General features: G+C 47.4%; 1 protein-coding gene across 5 annotated transcripts in view; it reads left to right on the forward strand.

Annotated features, from left to right (window-relative positions):
- The window catches only part of fshb (follicle stimulating hormone subunit beta), an 88,945-nt gene that overhangs the window by 55,192 nt on the left and 16,669 nt on the right, over positions 1-17,084 (forward strand). For 2 of the 5 annotated variants that reach the window (XM_059652160.1, XM_059652159.1), the window contains exon 1: positions 265-392. The exons of 2 other annotated variants lie outside the window; for them this stretch is intronic. The gene's annotated coding sequence lies outside the window, so the exon portion shown is untranslated. Of the gene's footprint in view, positions 1-207; positions 231-264; positions 393-17,084 lie in introns of those variants that run through there. One more of the 5 variants, XM_059652161.1, reaches the window with a different exon arrangement.

Below are 17,084 nucleotides of genomic sequence, written 5' to 3' on the forward strand. Positions count from 1 at the left end.
GTCAGGGAAATCAATACATTATAAGTGAGGAATTAGTTTTAAATTTAATCCTGCATTCTTGTTATAACAGGCCGTGTGTCCCAAGCTCTCTCTGTCACACCGATGTCTTTGAGGTGAGAGCACAGCGAGGTTTAATTATTAAGCTGTACAGGCACAGACCTTTTCACGGGAGAATCAGAGTTGGGGGTGATCTTACAGAGGTTTATAAAATCATGAGAGGCATGGATAAGGTGAATATCAAAGGTCCTTTCTCTCAAGCGGGCAAGTTCAAAACTAGATGGTATGATTTCCAGGTGAGAGGAGAAGATTCAAAAGGGGCCTGAGGGGGAGGTTTTTCACACAGAGAGTGGTTCGTATGTGGAATGAACTGCCAGAGGAAGTGCTCGATGCAGGTATAGTTACAACATTTAAAAAACATTTGGACAGGTACGTGGATAGGAAAGGTTTAACATGGAAACATAGAAGATAGGAAGAGGAGGAGGCCATTCAGCCTTTCAAGCCTGCTCTGCCATTCATCATGATCACGATCATTGTCCAACTCAATAGCCTAATCCTGCTTTCTCCCGCATAACCTTTGATCCCATTTGCCCCAAGTGTTATATCTAGCCATTCCTTGAATACATTTAAGATAACAAAGTGTAGAACTGGATGAACACAGCAGGCCAACCAGCATCTTAGGAGCATAAAAGTTGATGTTTCAGGCCTAGACCCTTCATCTGATACAATTTTAATGCCTTGACTTTATTTAATCTTTTGGTACTTCTCATGGTAATGAATTCCACAGACTTGCTACTCTTTGGTCTCCTCATGTCCGTCCTAAATCATCTACCCCAAACCGTCATATTATGACCCTGGTTCTGGACATATCCACCATCGGGAACATCTTCCCTGCATCGATCCTGTCCAGTCATGTTAGAATCTGTTAAGTCAAGTTAGGTAAAGGGGAAGTACAATGGGACCTAGGTGTTCTTGTACATCAGTCAATGAAAGCAAGCATGCAGGTACAGCAAGCAGTGAAGAAAGCTAATGGCATGCTGGCCTTCATAACAAGAGGAATTGAGTTTAGGAGCAAAGACGTCCTTCTGCAGCTGTACAGGGCCCTGGTGAGACTGCACCTGGAGTATTGTGTGCAGTTTTGGTCTCCAAATTTGCGGAAGGACATTCTTGCTATTGAGGGAGTGCAGCGTAGGTTCATGAGGTCAATTCCCAGAATGGCGGGACTATCATATATTGAAAGATTGGAGCGACTGGGCTTGTATACTCTTGAGTTTAGAAGGATGAGAGGGGATCTGATTGAGGCGTATAAGATTATTAAGGGATTGGACACTCTGGAGACAGGAAGCATGTTTCCGCTGATGGGGGAGTCCAGAACCAGAGGACACAGTTTAAAAATAAGGCGTAGGCCATTTAGAGCAGAGTTGAGGAAAAACTTCTTCACCCAGAGAGTGGTGGATATATGGGATGCTCTGCCCCAGAAGGCAGTGGAGGCCAACTCTCTGGATACTTTCAAGAAAGAGATAGATAGAGCTCTTAAAGATAGTGGAATCAAGGGTTATGGGGATACGGCAGGAACAGGATACTGATTGTAGATGATCAGCCATGATCATAATGAATGGTGGTGCTGGCTTGAAGAGCCGAATGGCCTACTCCAGCACCTATTGTCAATTGTCTAAATCTGTATGAGATTCCCCCACCACACCCCCTACCCCCTATTCATCTGAACTCCAGCAAAAATAATCCTAACCTAGTCAATCTCTATTCATACGTCAGACCCACCATCTGAGGAATCAGCATGGTAAACCTTTGCTGCAATCCCTCGAGAGCAAGAACATCCTTCCTCAGAAAAGGAGACCAAAACTGCACACAATATTCCAGGTGTGGCCTCACCAAGGCCCTGTATGACCACAACAACACATCCCCGCTCCTGTACTTAAAACCTCTTGCAATGAAGGCCATCATATCATTTAATTTCTTTACCGCCTGCAGCACCTACATGCTTGCCTTCAGCAACTGGTGCACAAGAACACCCAGGTCCCACTACACACTCCTGTCTCCCAATTTACAGCCTTTCAAGTAGTAACTTGCCTTATTTTAGCTTCTAAAGTGAATAAACTCACATTTATCTCAATGAGACTGCATCTGCCATTGATTTGTCCATTTATCCACCCTGTCCAAATCATGTTGAAGGATCTTTGCATCCTCGTCACAGTTCACCCTCTGATCCAACTTGGTACCATCTGCAACTTTTAGGATTTTATATTTTGAACCTTTTAAAAATATTGGAGTGACACTAGCTATCCTCCAACCTGCAGGAAGTATTCCAGAGTCTCTCGAATCCTGGAAGATAGCCAACTAATGCATCCATTATTTCTAGAGTTCCTTCCTTAAATACTCTGGGATGTAGATTATCAGACCCTGGGGATTTATCTGACTTCAATCCCATCAACTTGCCCAGCACCATTTCTCTACCAATATTGATGTCCCTCAATTCTCCCTCTCACTAAATCCTATATTCTCCAACATTTCTGGTATCAGATTTGTGTCGTCTTTTGTGAAGACAAAACCAAAGTACGTATTCAGTTCCTCAGCCATTACTTTGCTCCTATTATACATTCCCCTGTTACTGCCAGTAGAGGACCTACATTTGTCTTCACCAATCTTTTCCTCATCAAGTAACTTTAGAAACTCTCAATGTTAGTCTTTATGTTCCCCACTTTTGTGCTGTCTTTTCCCCTTTTTAATCAATCCCTTGGTCCTTCTTTGCTGAATTCTAAAGTGTTCCCAATCCTCAGACAGATTATTTTTCTTGGCCAATCGGTATGCTTATTCCTTGGATTGGGTACTATCCCTAATTTCCTTTGTTAGCCTAGGATTGGCCCTCTTACCCATTCTGCTCTTGTGCCAGGCAGGAATGAACAGTGGGAGATAGCAGGAACTGCAGATGCTGGAGTCAGAGACAAAAAGATGTAGTGCTGGATGTACACAGCAGGCCAGGCAGCATCAGAGGACCAGGAAAGCTGGACCCTTCTTCAGAAATGGGGGAGGGGGAAGGGGGCTCTGCGCACACCCCCACTAACCCCACCACAGCGGCACCTTTCCCTGCAACCCCAGGAAGTACTACTCCTGCCCCTTCACCATCCCCTCACCTGTGTCCAAGGCTCCAATCAACCATCCTGTATCCGACAGGGATTCACCTGTACATCTTACAACATGGCCAACCGTATCCTTTGCTCCTGATGTGGGCTCCTCTACATCAGGAAGAACAAGCGCAGACTCAGTGACAGATTCTTGGACCGTCTGCGCTCTGTACACTCCAATCAATGCCACCGTCTGGGTGCCAGCCATTTCAACTCCCCCCTCCCACTCTCTTGGTGAAATGTCCATTCTGAGGCCTCATGTAAATTGGAGGAACAACATTTTACATTCTGCCTTGGGAGCTTACAGCCCAATGGCCTCAACATAGAATTCACCAGCTTCAAAATCTCCCCACCCCTGGCCTTATCCCATGTTCAGCCCTCACTCTAATCCTTGCCTCCTTGACCTGACATAATCTGCCCATCTTGCTTCCCATCAGCCAATCTATATAACTCATTACCAGACCACCCACCTTTGCCTAACCCCACCCCCCCATTAATTTCTGAGCTCCCTCCCCCCTCCCCAGTCCTGAAGACAGGTCCCAACTGAAACGTCAGCTTTCCTGCTCCTCTGATGCTGCCTGGCCTGCCGTGTTCCTCCAGCTCCACACTGTGTCCACTGTGTTGGCATTTACCCAGCATCTGCAATTTTTGCTATCTCCTGTTCTCTATTTAGTTCCTCCACATATTGATTAAGAAAAACATCCCATGCCCGTTCCAGGGATTCTTCCTCTACCGCATTGTGCTTAATTTGACTTGCCCAATCCAAGTACAGATTAAAATCACCAATAATCACTGATATTCCCTTGTCACATGACATTCACTAATATTTTTTGCCCCTTTGTATTACTCAACTCTAACCCATACGGATTCCACATTGCCAGAGCTAATATCCTTCCTCACTATTGTGTTAAACTCCTCTTTAACCTGCAATGCCACTCCACCAGTCTTTCCTTTCTGTCTGTCCTTCCTAAATACTGAATACCCTGTTCAGTTCCCATCCCTGGTCAACCTGCAGCCATGCCTCTGCAATCCCAATTATACCATACCCCATGTACATCTATCGGCTTGATTATTTCATCCACTTTATTGCAAATGCTCCACGCATTAAGGCACAAAGCCTTTCAGTTTAAAGGGATATGAGCCAAATGCAGAAAAATGGGATAAATTTAGTTTTGAAAGCCTGGTCAGCATTTATGAGTTGAATCAAAGGGTTTGTTTCTGTGCTGTATGAACCTATGAGTTTCCAAGAAATTAAAGATTATAATAAGATAACTTAGAAGCTGAAATAAATATGGATTTTTTTTGATTTCTAAATTATAAATCATTATTTGAAAATCTGCAAACCATTAACTCCTCCAGTTTATTACAAATTTGGTGTTCTGAGGAAGGGTCACTGGACCTGAAATGTTAACACTGGTTTCTCTTCACAGATGCTGCCACACCCACTGAACTTTTTCAGGAATTTCTGTTTTTGTTGTGATTTCCAGCATCCACCGTTCTTTCATTTTTTTTGGTAAAATGTGGGCTCTGTAATGAGATGGGCCTCCCTCCTTCTTGGAGCTAATTGCTGATGCCATTTTGAAAATGTTGTTTACAGTTTTTGAGCTGATTCAATGATATGATTTTGTTGTACAATGAGTCCTCACTATTCATCATACTATACAAACAATGCTGTAGATCTGCTGCCATTATCGTTTACTCTGAAAGGGACTGACAGATCCTACTTTGTCCAGTGTGGCAGAGGAAAACTACTTAGTTGTCTAACAAGAATTTCGTCTTAGATGAATGTAGTTTTTGTAATTTTTGTTTCTTTCTGTGGAGGGCAGGTCATCAAGTGCATTTAAGACTGAGATAGATAGGTAGGTTCTTGATTATCAAGTGGATCACGAGCTACGGGGAGAAAGCAGAAGGACGCAGTTGAGGAACTTATCAGCCATGATTGAATGGCGGAGCTGACTCAATGGGCCAAATTGCCTAATTTCTGCTCCTATGTCTTACTTGTGGTCTAATTACTGTTCAACAGCATAGTTTGCTGGCTTCGTTTCAGATGCAACTGCATCACTGTGGTTCGGAGTCACGTATATGCCAGAGCAGCTGAGATAACTTCCTTTCCTAAAGGACCTCAGTGAATAGATGAGTTTTGTAACAACGTTAAAACAAAATCATTTGTGGAATGCGGGCATCGCTGGCTGGACCAGCTTTTATTGCCCATCCCTAGTTGCCCTTGAGAAGGTGTTGATATGCTGCCTTCTTGAACTGCTGTAGTCTACCTGCTGTGGGTTGATCCACAATACCAACTCATGCAAAAATGTCTATCACAGTGCGTTCCAAACTGTTTCCACACTGTGTCTCTTCCATTCAAAGCTGCAAAGCTGTGAGGACTTTTAAATGAGAACTGTGAGAGCTGGGCCCTGTTTGAGCACTGGGAGAGACATCTGTTGAGATGCGAATTGGCAAAATGGATTGGGGAATCTTATGAAAGTTGTTGACAGTAGATCGGCAATGGCTCATATTTAAAGAATGCATACACGAATAACAACAATTGTTCATTCCAGTCTGGCTCAAAAGAAAAGATGAAAGTCTGCTTATGAGAGAAATTAGATGTAGCATCAGATCGAAAGAGGAGCCACATACAATTGTCACAAAATGCAAGGATTGGGAGCATTTTAGATTTAGCAAAATGAACAAAATTTTGAACGAAAGGGAGAAAACAGGTTACGAAGATCAAATTGTAATGAATCCAGAAACTGACCTTCTAGAAATATGTGAAAAGAAAATATTTAGTAAAGACGTGGTACCTTACTGACAGAAGTCTGATTCTTTCCAAAGAGGAGCAACCAGGACAGGTTCAAGTCCGTAGCTCCCTGAATATGGCCATACAAGTAGGGTGGTGAAGAAAGTGTGTGGCATGCTGGCCTTTATTGGTCTGGGAATTGAGTGCAAGAGTCAGGATATCATGTTGCAGCCTTATAACACATTGTTTAAGCTGCATTTAGAACATAGCATGAAATTCTGGTTTCCACATTTAGAACATTGCATGAAATTCTGGTTGCCACATTACAGGAAGGATGTAGAGGCTTTGAAGAGGGTGCAGAAAGTTTACCAGGATGCTGTCTGAATTAGAGGGTATGCGCTATGGGGAGGAGCTAGAAAGACTCATATTGTTTTCTCTGGAGCAGCAGAGGCTGAGCGGAGACCTGGTAGCATCTATAAAATAATGAAGGGCATAGATAGAGTTGAATCTTTTTCCCAGAGTTGAAATGTCTAATACTGGGGGGCGGGGGTGTGGGGGGGGGGGGTGGGGGGGTAGTGGTGGGGGGTGAAATTTAAGGTGAGGAGGGGAAGGCCAAATGAGGGGCAGGGTATCACAGAGAGTGGTTGGAGTCTGGAACATGCTGCGAGGGTTGGTAGTGGGGGCAGATACAATAGAGGTGTTTAAGGGCCTTTTAGGAAAGCACGTAAATATGCAAGAAATGAAGAGATATAGGCCAAGGGCAGGCAGAAGGGATTAGATCAATTTGGCACCATGTTCGGCACAACATTGTGGGCCAAAAGGCCCGTTCCTGCGCTGAACTGTTTTGCGTTCTATGTTTAGAATCGAAATGTTAACTCTGCTGCCAGATCTGCTCAGTTTCTCCAATAATATACGTTTCTGTTTGTAATTTACGGTAGACATGGGGTTGAATCCCACTGTGGCAGATGCTGAAATTTGCATCCCATAAAAGAAAACCACTGCGTAACCACTGTTCATTGTCATTTAAGAAAAAAACATCTGGGCCATTAATAGTGTGGAGCTGGATAAACACAGCAGGCCAGGCAGCATCAGAGGAGTAGGAAACGTTTTGGGTCGGGACCCTACTTCCTGGCCTCGGTGATTTAGAGGTCAGTGCGCCAAAGCGCAACACCGCCTCCCTTGTCCGTGGGTTTTATGGTGAGGTTAGGATTGGAGTGGAGGGAGCGGAGTGCTGCGCATTCTGTGGGGGAGAGGTTGGAGTGGGTGAGAGGGGTGGAGAGGTTGAGGCGATTGATGTCTCGATGGCGGTTGGAGATGAAGATGTCGGCGGGGGGTGGGGGTAGGAGGCCTGGGGGTGGTGTTCAGGAGGACGGTGTGTTGGAGGTGGGGGAAGGGGTCAGTAGAGGGTGGGCTGGGCTCCCTATTAAAGAAGTAAGTGCGGATGTGGCAGAAAAACTGTTCAATGCCCAGGCGTGAGCAATATTTATTGGTGTTCAGGAGTAGGGGGATAAAGGTGAGCCCTTTACTGACGACAGATCCTTTGTCCTCAGTGAGTGGGAGGTCTTGGGGGATGGCGGAGACCCAGCACGGCTGGGGGCTGGCATTGGCTGTAGAGCTGGTGGCTGTGGGGTATGTGGAAGGAGAGGTGTTGGCGGTGGGTGGATCGGTGTCGGTGTCGGTGGGTGGATCGGTGTCAGTGTCGGTGGGTGGATCGGTGTCGGTGTCGGTGGGTGGATCGGTGTCGGTGTCGGTGGGTGGATTGGTGTCAGTGTCGGTGGGTGGATCGGTGTCAGTGTTGGCGGTGGGTGGATCGGTGTCAGTGTCGGTGGGTGGAGCGGTGTCAGTGTCGGTGGTGGGTGGAGCGGTGTCAGTGTCGGTGGGTGGAGCGGTGTCAGTGTCGGCGGTGGGTGGATCGGTGTCAGTGTCGGTGGGTGGGTGGATCGGTGTCAGTGTCGGTGGGTGGATCGGTGTCAGTGTCGGTGGGTGGATCGGTGTCAGTGTTGTCGGTGGGTGGATCGGTGTCAGTGTCGGTGGGTGGATCGGTGTCAGTGTTGGCGGTGGGTGGATCGGTGTCAGTGTCGGTGGGTGGAGCGGTGTCAGTGTCGGTGGTGGGTGGAGCGGTGTCAGTGTTGGTGGGTGGATCGGTGTCAGTGTCGGTGGGTGGATCGGTGTCAGTGTCGGTGGGTGGATCGGTGTCAGTGTCGGTGGGTGGATCGGTGTCGGTGTCGGTGGGTGGATCGGTGTCAGTGTCGGTGGGTGGATCGGTGTCGGTGGGTGGATCGGTGTCAGTGTCGGTGGGTGGATCGGTGTCAGTGTCGGTGGGTGGATCGGTGTCGGTGTCGGTGGGTGGATCGGTGTCGGTGTCGGTGGGTGGATCGGTGTCAGTGTCGGTGGGTGGATCGGTGTCGGTGTCGGTGGGTGGGTCGGTGTCAGTGTCGGTGGGTGGATCGGTGTCAGTGTCGGTGGGTGGATCGGTGTCGGTGTCGGTGGGTGGGTGGATCGGTGTCAGTGTTGGTGGGTGGATCGGTGTCAGTGTCGGTGGGTGGATCGGTGTCGGTGTTGGCGGTGGGTGGATCGGTGTCAGTGTCGGTGGGTGGATTGGTGTCGGTGTCGGTGGGTGGATCGGTGTCAGTGTCGGTGGGTGGATCGGTGTCGGTGTCGGTGGGTGGATCGGTGTCAGTGTCGGTGGGTGGATCGGTGTCGGTGTTGTCGGTGGGTGGATCGGTGTCAGTGTCGGTGGGTGGATCGGTGTCAGTGTTGGTGGTGGGTGGATCGGTGTCAGTGTCAGTGGGTGGATCGGTGTCAGTGTCGGTGGGTGGATCGGTGTCAGTGTCGGTGGGTGGATCGGTGTCGGTGTCGGTGGGTGGATCGGTGTCAGTGTCGGTGGGTGGATCGGTGTCAGTGTCGGTGTCGGTGGGTGGATCGGTGTCAGTGTCGGTGGGTGGATCGGTGTCGGTGTCGGTGGGTGGATCGGTGTCGGTGTCGGTGGGTGGATCGGTGTCAGTGTCGGTGGGTGGATCGGTGTCAGTGTCGGTGGGTGGATCGGTGTCGGTGTCGGTGGGTGGGTGGATCGGTGTCAGTGTTGGTGGGTGGATCGGTGTCAGTGTCGGTGGGTGGATCGGTGTCGGTGTTGGCGGTGGGTGGATCGGTGTCGGTGTTGGCGGTGGGTGGATCGGTGTCAGTGTCGGTGGGTGGAGCGGTGTCAGTGTCGGTGGGTGGATCGGTGTCAGTGTTGGCGGTGGGTGGATCGGTGTCAGTGTCGGTGGGTGGAGCGGTGTCAGTGTCGGTGGGTGGATCGGTGTCAGTGTTGTCGGTGGGTGGATCGGTGTCGGTGTTGGTGGGTGGATCGGTGTCAGTGTCGGTGGGTGGATCGGTGTCAGTGTCGGTGGGTGGATCGGTGTCAGTGTCGGTGGGTGGATCGGTGTCGGTGTTGGCGGTGGGTGGATCGGTGTCGGTGTTGGCGGTGGGTGGATCGGTGTCAGTGTCGGTGGGTGGAGCGGTGTCGGTGTCGGCGGTGGGTGGAGCGGTGTCAGTGTTGGCGGTGGGTGGATCGGTGTCAGTGTCAGCGGTGGGTGGATCGGTGTCAGTGTCGGTGGGTGGATCGGTGTCAGTGTTGTCGGTGGGTGGATCGGTGTCAGTGTTGGCGGGTGGATCTGTGTCAGTGTCGGCGGTGGGTGGAGCGGTGTCAGTGTCGGCGGTGGGTGGATCGGTGTCAGTGTTGGCAGTGGGTGGAGCGGTGTCAGTGTTGGCGGTGGGTGGATCGGTGTCAGTGTTGGCGGTGGGTGGATCGGTGTCAGTGTCGGCGGTGGGTGGAGCGGTGTCAGTGTCGGCGGTGGGTGGATCGGTGTCAGTGTTGGCGGTGGGTGGAGCGGTGTCAGTGTTGGCGGTGGGTGGAGCGGTGTCAGTGTTGGCGGTGGGTGGAGTGAAGTCAGTGTTGGCGGTGGACGGAACGGTGTTGGTGTCAGCATTGGGTGAAGCGGTGTTGGTGTCAGCAGTGCGTGGAGTGGCGTCAGCAGTGAGTGGTGTGACGTTGGCACTGACTCCGCCTCTGCACTTAATTCTTTCACCGTTAGCCTGACCTACCCTCTAACAACCCCTTCTCCAGCCTCCAACCCCCTCTTCCTCCTGAACACCACCCCAAGGCCTCCTACCCTCCCCCAACCTCTTCATCTCCAACTGCTGAAGTGACATCCATCGCCTCAACCTCTCCACTCCTCTCACCCACTCCAACCTCTCCTCCATAGAACGTGCAGCCGTCCGCTCCCTCCACTCCAATCCCAACCTCACCATAAAGACCCACAGACGAGGGAGGCGCAGTTGTGGTATGGCTCACTGACCTCTACATCACCGAGGACAGGAAAAAGGGTCCTGACCCAAAACATCAGCTTTGCTGCTCCTCTGGTGCTGCCTGGCCTGTTGTGTTCACCCAACTCCATACTGTGTTATTTCAGACTCCAGCAAGTGCTGTTCTTACTATTTCTGGCTCATTAGTGTCCTTTTGGGTAGAAAACTGGCATTCCTACCCAGCCTGGCCAATATGTGGCTCCAGACCACACCAATATGTTTGATGTTTGACTACCCTCTAGCAACAAAGACTGTCGTAACAGTGACACACACATCGCAAAATAGCCACAAGTAATTCGGATTGATTTTACCAGTGCGTGTCTTGTCTTGGAGTGGACGCATGACTCAAGGTTCTTGAATGGGAGAAGTTGCAAAGAATTTAGCACATGGGACTTTGGAAGCTTTTACTGACAAGTGCGAGGTTGAGTAGTGAAATAATTCTGATCTACACAGTGCCTCGGCCTGGCTGTGTTCCGATTCTTGTGTGGAACTTTTTGTTCTCCTAAACTGGTGAGGACTGTCAAAGATGTGGAGAAGGTCCAGAGGATTGCCGTAGAACTGTTATTTAAAGGGTGATTGATGCCTCATTTTGTTTTCACCTATTCAGGTTAAAATGGGAAATATATATTCTAAATCAACCCAAAAGATAAACAAACTAGTAAAATCAAGTAGACAATTAGAAAATAAAAATCAGCAGGGTGAACAAAATGCTGGCCATTATCTCAAGAGGATTGCCCGATCATGAAAGGAAGTGGAAATTATGTTATTTAGGTGCTTTTCTAATAAATTATTGAGTTTCCAGTACTGCACCTCAGGGTGGGGGCTTCTGTGGCACAGTGGTAATGTCCGTTCCTCTGGGACGGGAAGCCTGGGTTCGAGTCCCACCTGCTCCAGTGCCGTGGAATAACATCTCAGGACAGGTTGATGAGGAAAACATCTAAAACTCAGCTTCATCCTGTTCATACCAGGTTCCTCACTTGAAATAGTGGATGAGAACTGTCAATGGACAACTCTCGATGCTAAAAGGAAACAGTGCACCTTCGGACACATTTAGAGACCTGAGGGAATTTGTAATGATGGCTGACACCAGGCACAAAGTGTCAGCGCCTGAAGACATTCTTCAGCCTACCTACTTCATGCTGGTCAAAAACAACAACCTAATAATTCTAATCCCATTTTCCAACACTTGATCCATGTGTATGCCTTGTCCAAGTCTAAACGCGCCTAAACACAATGATGCACGTTGATTCTATAAGGTTGAGTTGAAAGGTTGAGATGATCAGGGTGTTTTAGATGACAAAGAGGGTCATGAGGGCAGATGTTGGAAAGCTGCTCCCTTTAAAGGTGTTTCAAAAGTGAGGAGACACAAAGATTTGGACCCTGCTGTGCCTATGTGTTAGTGTAGCAGATCCTGGAGGCTTTTTGAATGGGGCAGCCAACTGTTTCCATCACTGTTTTCACACTGCTCCCTGTTGGGATGAGCAGTCACATACACTCATCTGAGAAAGAAACATTCAGTCTGTTTTGATTTACAGTTTATAGACTCAGAGTGTGCAGGTAGCTCTACGGGTTAGTCTCTGAGGAGCATTCAACAATGGAAAAGTTTTGCTTCGCTGGCTTTATTGAAGGGATGAGGAATCCCTCTTCCAAGTAAAGTGGCTTTAATTAACTTAAGCCATTACAATGAGTCAACATTTGCGAGGTGGTTTTGCAGGGATTATAGTAAGCTTTTATGTTTGACACAAATTATTGCACTTCACTTTGAGAGCGTGTTTGGAATTAGTTAAACTAGACAAGAACAAATTGTTCCCCTTGATGGAGGCATCAGTGCTCAGTGCAGACAGATTAAAGGTAGGGGGCAGGAGGCTGAGAGAGGATGTGAAGAAAAATGTTTTCACCCACAGGGTTAGGGGAATCTGGAACTGTAACAGTTGTAGAGACATTCGTAGAACATTTAAAAAGACCTGGACAAAGCACACAAGGCTATGGATCGAGCGTTGGAAAATGGTATTAGAATCATTAGGTCATTGTTTTTGACCGGCATGAACTTGATGGGCTGAAGGGTGTTTTCAGTGCTGTAGACACAAAGGGGAAATCGAGAAAAGTGACAGCTGTAGCAATGCATCCAGGTTTGTGCAATGGCTGGGAGGTGGAGCAGAGCCATGAGGTCGTGTTGCAGCTGTACAAAACTCTGGTGTGGCCGCACTTGGAGTATTGCATACAGTTCTGGTCACCTCATTATAGGAAGGATGTGGAAGCATTGGAAAGGGTGCAGAGGAGATTTACCAGGATGTTGCCTGGTCTGGAGGGTAGGTCTTATGAGGAAAGGCTGAGGCACTTGATGCTGTTTTCGTTAAAGAGAAGAAGGTTGAGAGGTGGCCTAATAGAGACATACAAGATGATCAGAGGATTAGACAGGGTGGACAGTGAGGACCCTTTTCCTTGGATGGTGACAGCTAGCATGAGTGGACATAGCTTTAAATTGAGGGGTGTTAGATATAGGACAGATGTCAGAGGTAGGTTCTTTACTCAGAGAGTAGTAAGGGTGTGGAATGCCCTGCCTGCAACAGTAGTAGATTCTACAAGTTTAAGAGCATTTAAATGGTCATTGGATAAACATATGGATGATAATGGAATAGTGTAAGTTAGATGGGCTTCAGATTGGCTTCACAGGTCGGCACAACATCGAGGGCCGAAGGGCCTGTACTGCGCTGTAATGTTCTATGTTCTATGCTGGACTGCTCCAGTTCCCTGAAAGTTTACAAAGTCAGCTGTCTGCCTGACATACCCAGCAGCCTGGTCTGCATCCCCGTTCAGTGTTTCCTTACCCACTGACGATCCATCAAGGTTCTCCTCTGAGGTTCCAGCAGCCTCCATCTTATTCCGCTAGCCTGACTGCAGCTCCTTGTGCCACCAGGTCAGTTCTCAACTCCATGTAAAACATGTGGAGTGCAGCTATGTGAGCTATTGGCCATGAGTGACACATTGAGCGATGGGGACTGTTTGATTGCTCTCTCACTACCCACCTCTGACAGTGCCGTGGATGAGCAGTTCCTGGGCGTATGAAAGCAGGAAATCAGAAAGCGCAAGACTGGGGTCAAGAAAGAGATAGGGGAAAATCAGTGGTCACACCAGTGACATCTTGCTCATCCCACCAGACTGCGGGAAGGTGGTGAGGGGAGCACAGGTTTGTAACATGCCACCAATCCTGCACTATCAACATCCTTGGTGTTGCCACAGAGCTGAACTGGACTAGCCAATAAATATTCTGGTCGCCAAGGCAAGTCAGAGGCCAGGAATCTTGCAGCGAGTAACTGATTTCCTGTCTCTCCAAAGCCTGTATACCATCTACAAGGCACACTCAAGAGTCTGATGGAATACTCCTCACTTGCGTAGATAAATGCAGCTCCAACAGCACTCAAGAAGCTTGACACCATCCAGGACAAAGCAGCCCACTTGACTGGCACCACATCCACAAACATCCACTCCCCGCACCACCGACGCTTAGTGACAGCAGTGTGTAACATCCACAAGTTGTGCTGCTGCAGATTACCAAAGATCACTTAACAGCACCTTCCAAACCTATGATCACGAACACCTAGCAGGACAAGGGTAGCAGAAACATGGAGCACAGCCCCCCCGCAAGTTCCCCTCTAAGCTACTCACCGTCGTTACTTGGAAATATATCGCATTCCTTGACTGTCCCTGGTTCAAACTCCTAAAATTTCCTTTCTAATGGCATTATGGGTCTGCACATGGACTGCAGTGGTTCAAGAAGGCAGCTCACCACCACCTTTCAGGGATGGGCAATAAATGCCAACGTGATGCTCGGATCCATGAGCGGATCAAGAAATATTAAACACTACCATTGACCGTGACCTCCTGTGCCATATCGGTGACCTTCAGAGCCTCTCCTCTTCCCATATGCTCCATTTGTGCAGACCCCCCATATGCAGTTAGTGCCAGTAACAGTAATCACTCCCTCTCATTGACTCCCTTGTTTAAAAGTGTGGGCTGTCTTTAGGAGAAGCAAGTTGATTGCATTATGTGTCATCAGTGCACTCCACTCACATCCTTAGCACCCCCCCCCCCCCCCCACCGAAGAGCACTCAGGCAGCACAGTCAAATGCACCAAGTTTGATAAATACCAGGGTTTATCTGCCTCAATGCAGAATGACTCGAGCCCTCGAAATTGGGCTGGATTGAAACTTTCATGAAAAGGGGAGCAAGGAGCAAGCACAAAAATAATCAGTGCACAATACCACAAGTGTGCAATGGGGTGAAATCTTAACCCTTAGTTAAGATGTTCAGTCATGCCAGCAAAAACCTGCCTACCCCTCATTAAAAAAACACTTGGAGCTGCAGTTTCTGTTCTAACCACCAGATGGTGGTGGTACACTTGTCACTTTCTTATTGAGTGAGCAGCCAGGTTCAGTTGCAGGAATTCTTGCCCCAAATAGCATGGTTGCAAGTGAAATATGCCATGCTTTCTGCTCAGAAGAATGTTTCATGTGTCATAATCTTGCAGTTGAGGAAAATTTAAAAAAAACTCGAAAGGAAGATGTAAAATTAGAAAAAAAGGTGTTCACATGAGATGGGGAGAGGGTGCCAGCTATAGTGCCAGAAATAACTGGGTATGCGTTTGGGCCCGATTAATAACAAGAACAATGATGCCAAAAATAGGCTTGAATGAGGTTTACAGTGAATGTGTACAGACACAGAGAGCTTTGGAAGTAAGGTTGGTGCATTGCCGTTGCAGAGAGCCACAAGGAAAGATGCTGTTTTGCTGAAATGGAGACCTAGCTAAAAAAGTGGACATAAAGTGTACTAAGAATAACAAGTGTTTAGGAAAGGTGGGGTTTAGGAAAGAAGGAGGGGTAGTGATGTTGTTTCGGGAGAACATTAGTGTGCGGGAGAGAGACGGGTCAGAAAGATGGAAACAGAAAATTTGAAACGGCCAGCACTTTGAGCTGGCTCTCCTGTTCAATATGATCATAGCTGATCATTCAACTCTGTACCCTCTTCCTGTTTTAGCCCAACATCTTTTGAGCCCTTTAGTCCCAAGAACTATATTTGACTCCTTCTTGAAAGTTATGGAGGGGTCAACAACAGAATCTGTTTGGTTTCAGTTAATTAATCAAGGAACCAGTGTGGTGTTGGGTGGTGTCTATAATCCTCATAATAGCAGGAAAGTTACAGAGGAAATCTGTAGCAGAAAGTCATAAAAATGGTAGAGTAATGATAATGCTGGCTTCAATGACCTAAAATAGATCAAGAGAGCAAATATATGAAGACCAGAAGGAAGAATTTACATTGTGCATTCAGAAGAATTTGCTTATAAAACCATTGTATCATAGAATTATTCTGAATGTAGAGGCCCATTGTATTTGTGCCACTGCTATGTGCTTGGCCCAACAGACATGAAGAAGAGTCAAATGCTTGGAGGGTAACATTTAGGGAACAGCGATCATAATATCACAAATTTTCAGTTAACTATGGAAAAGGATAGCGGACAATCCAAGGTAAAATTAATTAATTAGTACTTACTTTGGTGAAATTAGAACATTAGAACCATTGATCGTCAGGTAAAACTGCAACAGACAATGGAGATAGTTTGGACACATTTACCATGGGAGGTAAAAACAAGGACAACCAAAGACAAAGCTCCCTGGATGAAACAAAAAAAAACAAGGTCAGAAATCACATGACACCGGGTTATGGTCCATCGCGTTTATTTGCAAACTCAAACTTTTGGAGCCTTGCTCCTTCTTCAGGTGTTACATGAAAGGTTGTGTGTTCAAATAAACCTGCTGGACTATAGCCTGGTGTCATGTGATTTCTCACCTTGCCCACCCCAGCCCAACGCCTGCACCTCCACATCACCGTAAAAGGAAAATAATGAGAAAGGAAATGAAAGATATCACTGATATCAGGTTGATTAATTAAGTAGGCCAGACTGAAAATAAATGATTCCTTGATGAACCTAAAGGTGAAATAACAGAAGAAAAGAAAGAGAATGAGAAGAGACTGGCAGCTAACATAGAGAGGAATCTAAACATCTTCTATATGTTCATAAATGGAAGAAGAATATTAAACAGAAAAATGGGCCAGCGGTGGGAGATGGTAGTATAGTGTTAATCATTCTGGACAAGTCATATAGAAATCCAAGCTAATGTTTTCGAAACATAAGCTCAAATTCCATGACAGCAAGACGTAGAATTTAAAATAAATTCATACAAATCTGGAATCTGAAGCTAACCTCAGCAATATCAACTTTCTGAGGAAGGGTCACCTGACCCGAAACATTAACTCGGATCTTTTTTCTCCACAGATGCTGCCAGACCTGCTGAGCTTTTCCAGCGACTTCTGTTTTTGTTCCTTATCTCAGCAATAGTGACCATTGAATGATACAGGGTCACAAATGTCCTTTAAGGAAACCGATCTGCTATCTTCACTTGCCCAGGCTTGTGGGTGAGGTCAGATTGACGGCAAAATGGCTGCCTCTTAGCCAACCTCTCAGACAGCTTGGCAATGCTTTCCATTCAGTGGAGGTATAGAACATAGAACATAGAACATAGAACATTACAGCACAGTACAGGCCCTTCGGCCCTCGATGTTGTGCCGACCTGTCATACCAATCTGAAGCCCATCTAACCTACACGATTCCATATACGTCCATATGCTTGTCCAATGATGACTTAAATGTACCTAAAGTTGGCGAATCTACTACCGTTACAGGCAAAGCGCTCCATTTTCTTACTACTCTCTGAGTAAAGAAACTACCTCTGACATCTGTCCTGTATCTTTCACCCCTCAATTTAAAGCTATGCCCCCTCGTGCATGCCGTCACCATCCTCGGAAAAAGGCTC

The sequence above is a fragment of the Stegostoma tigrinum genome, chromosome 17 (assembly GCF_030684315.1).
Source record: "Stegostoma tigrinum isolate sSteTig4 chromosome 17, sSteTig4.hap1, whole genome shotgun sequence".
Taxonomy (NCBI): domain Eukaryota; kingdom Metazoa; phylum Chordata; class Chondrichthyes; order Orectolobiformes; family Stegostomatidae; genus Stegostoma; species Stegostoma tigrinum.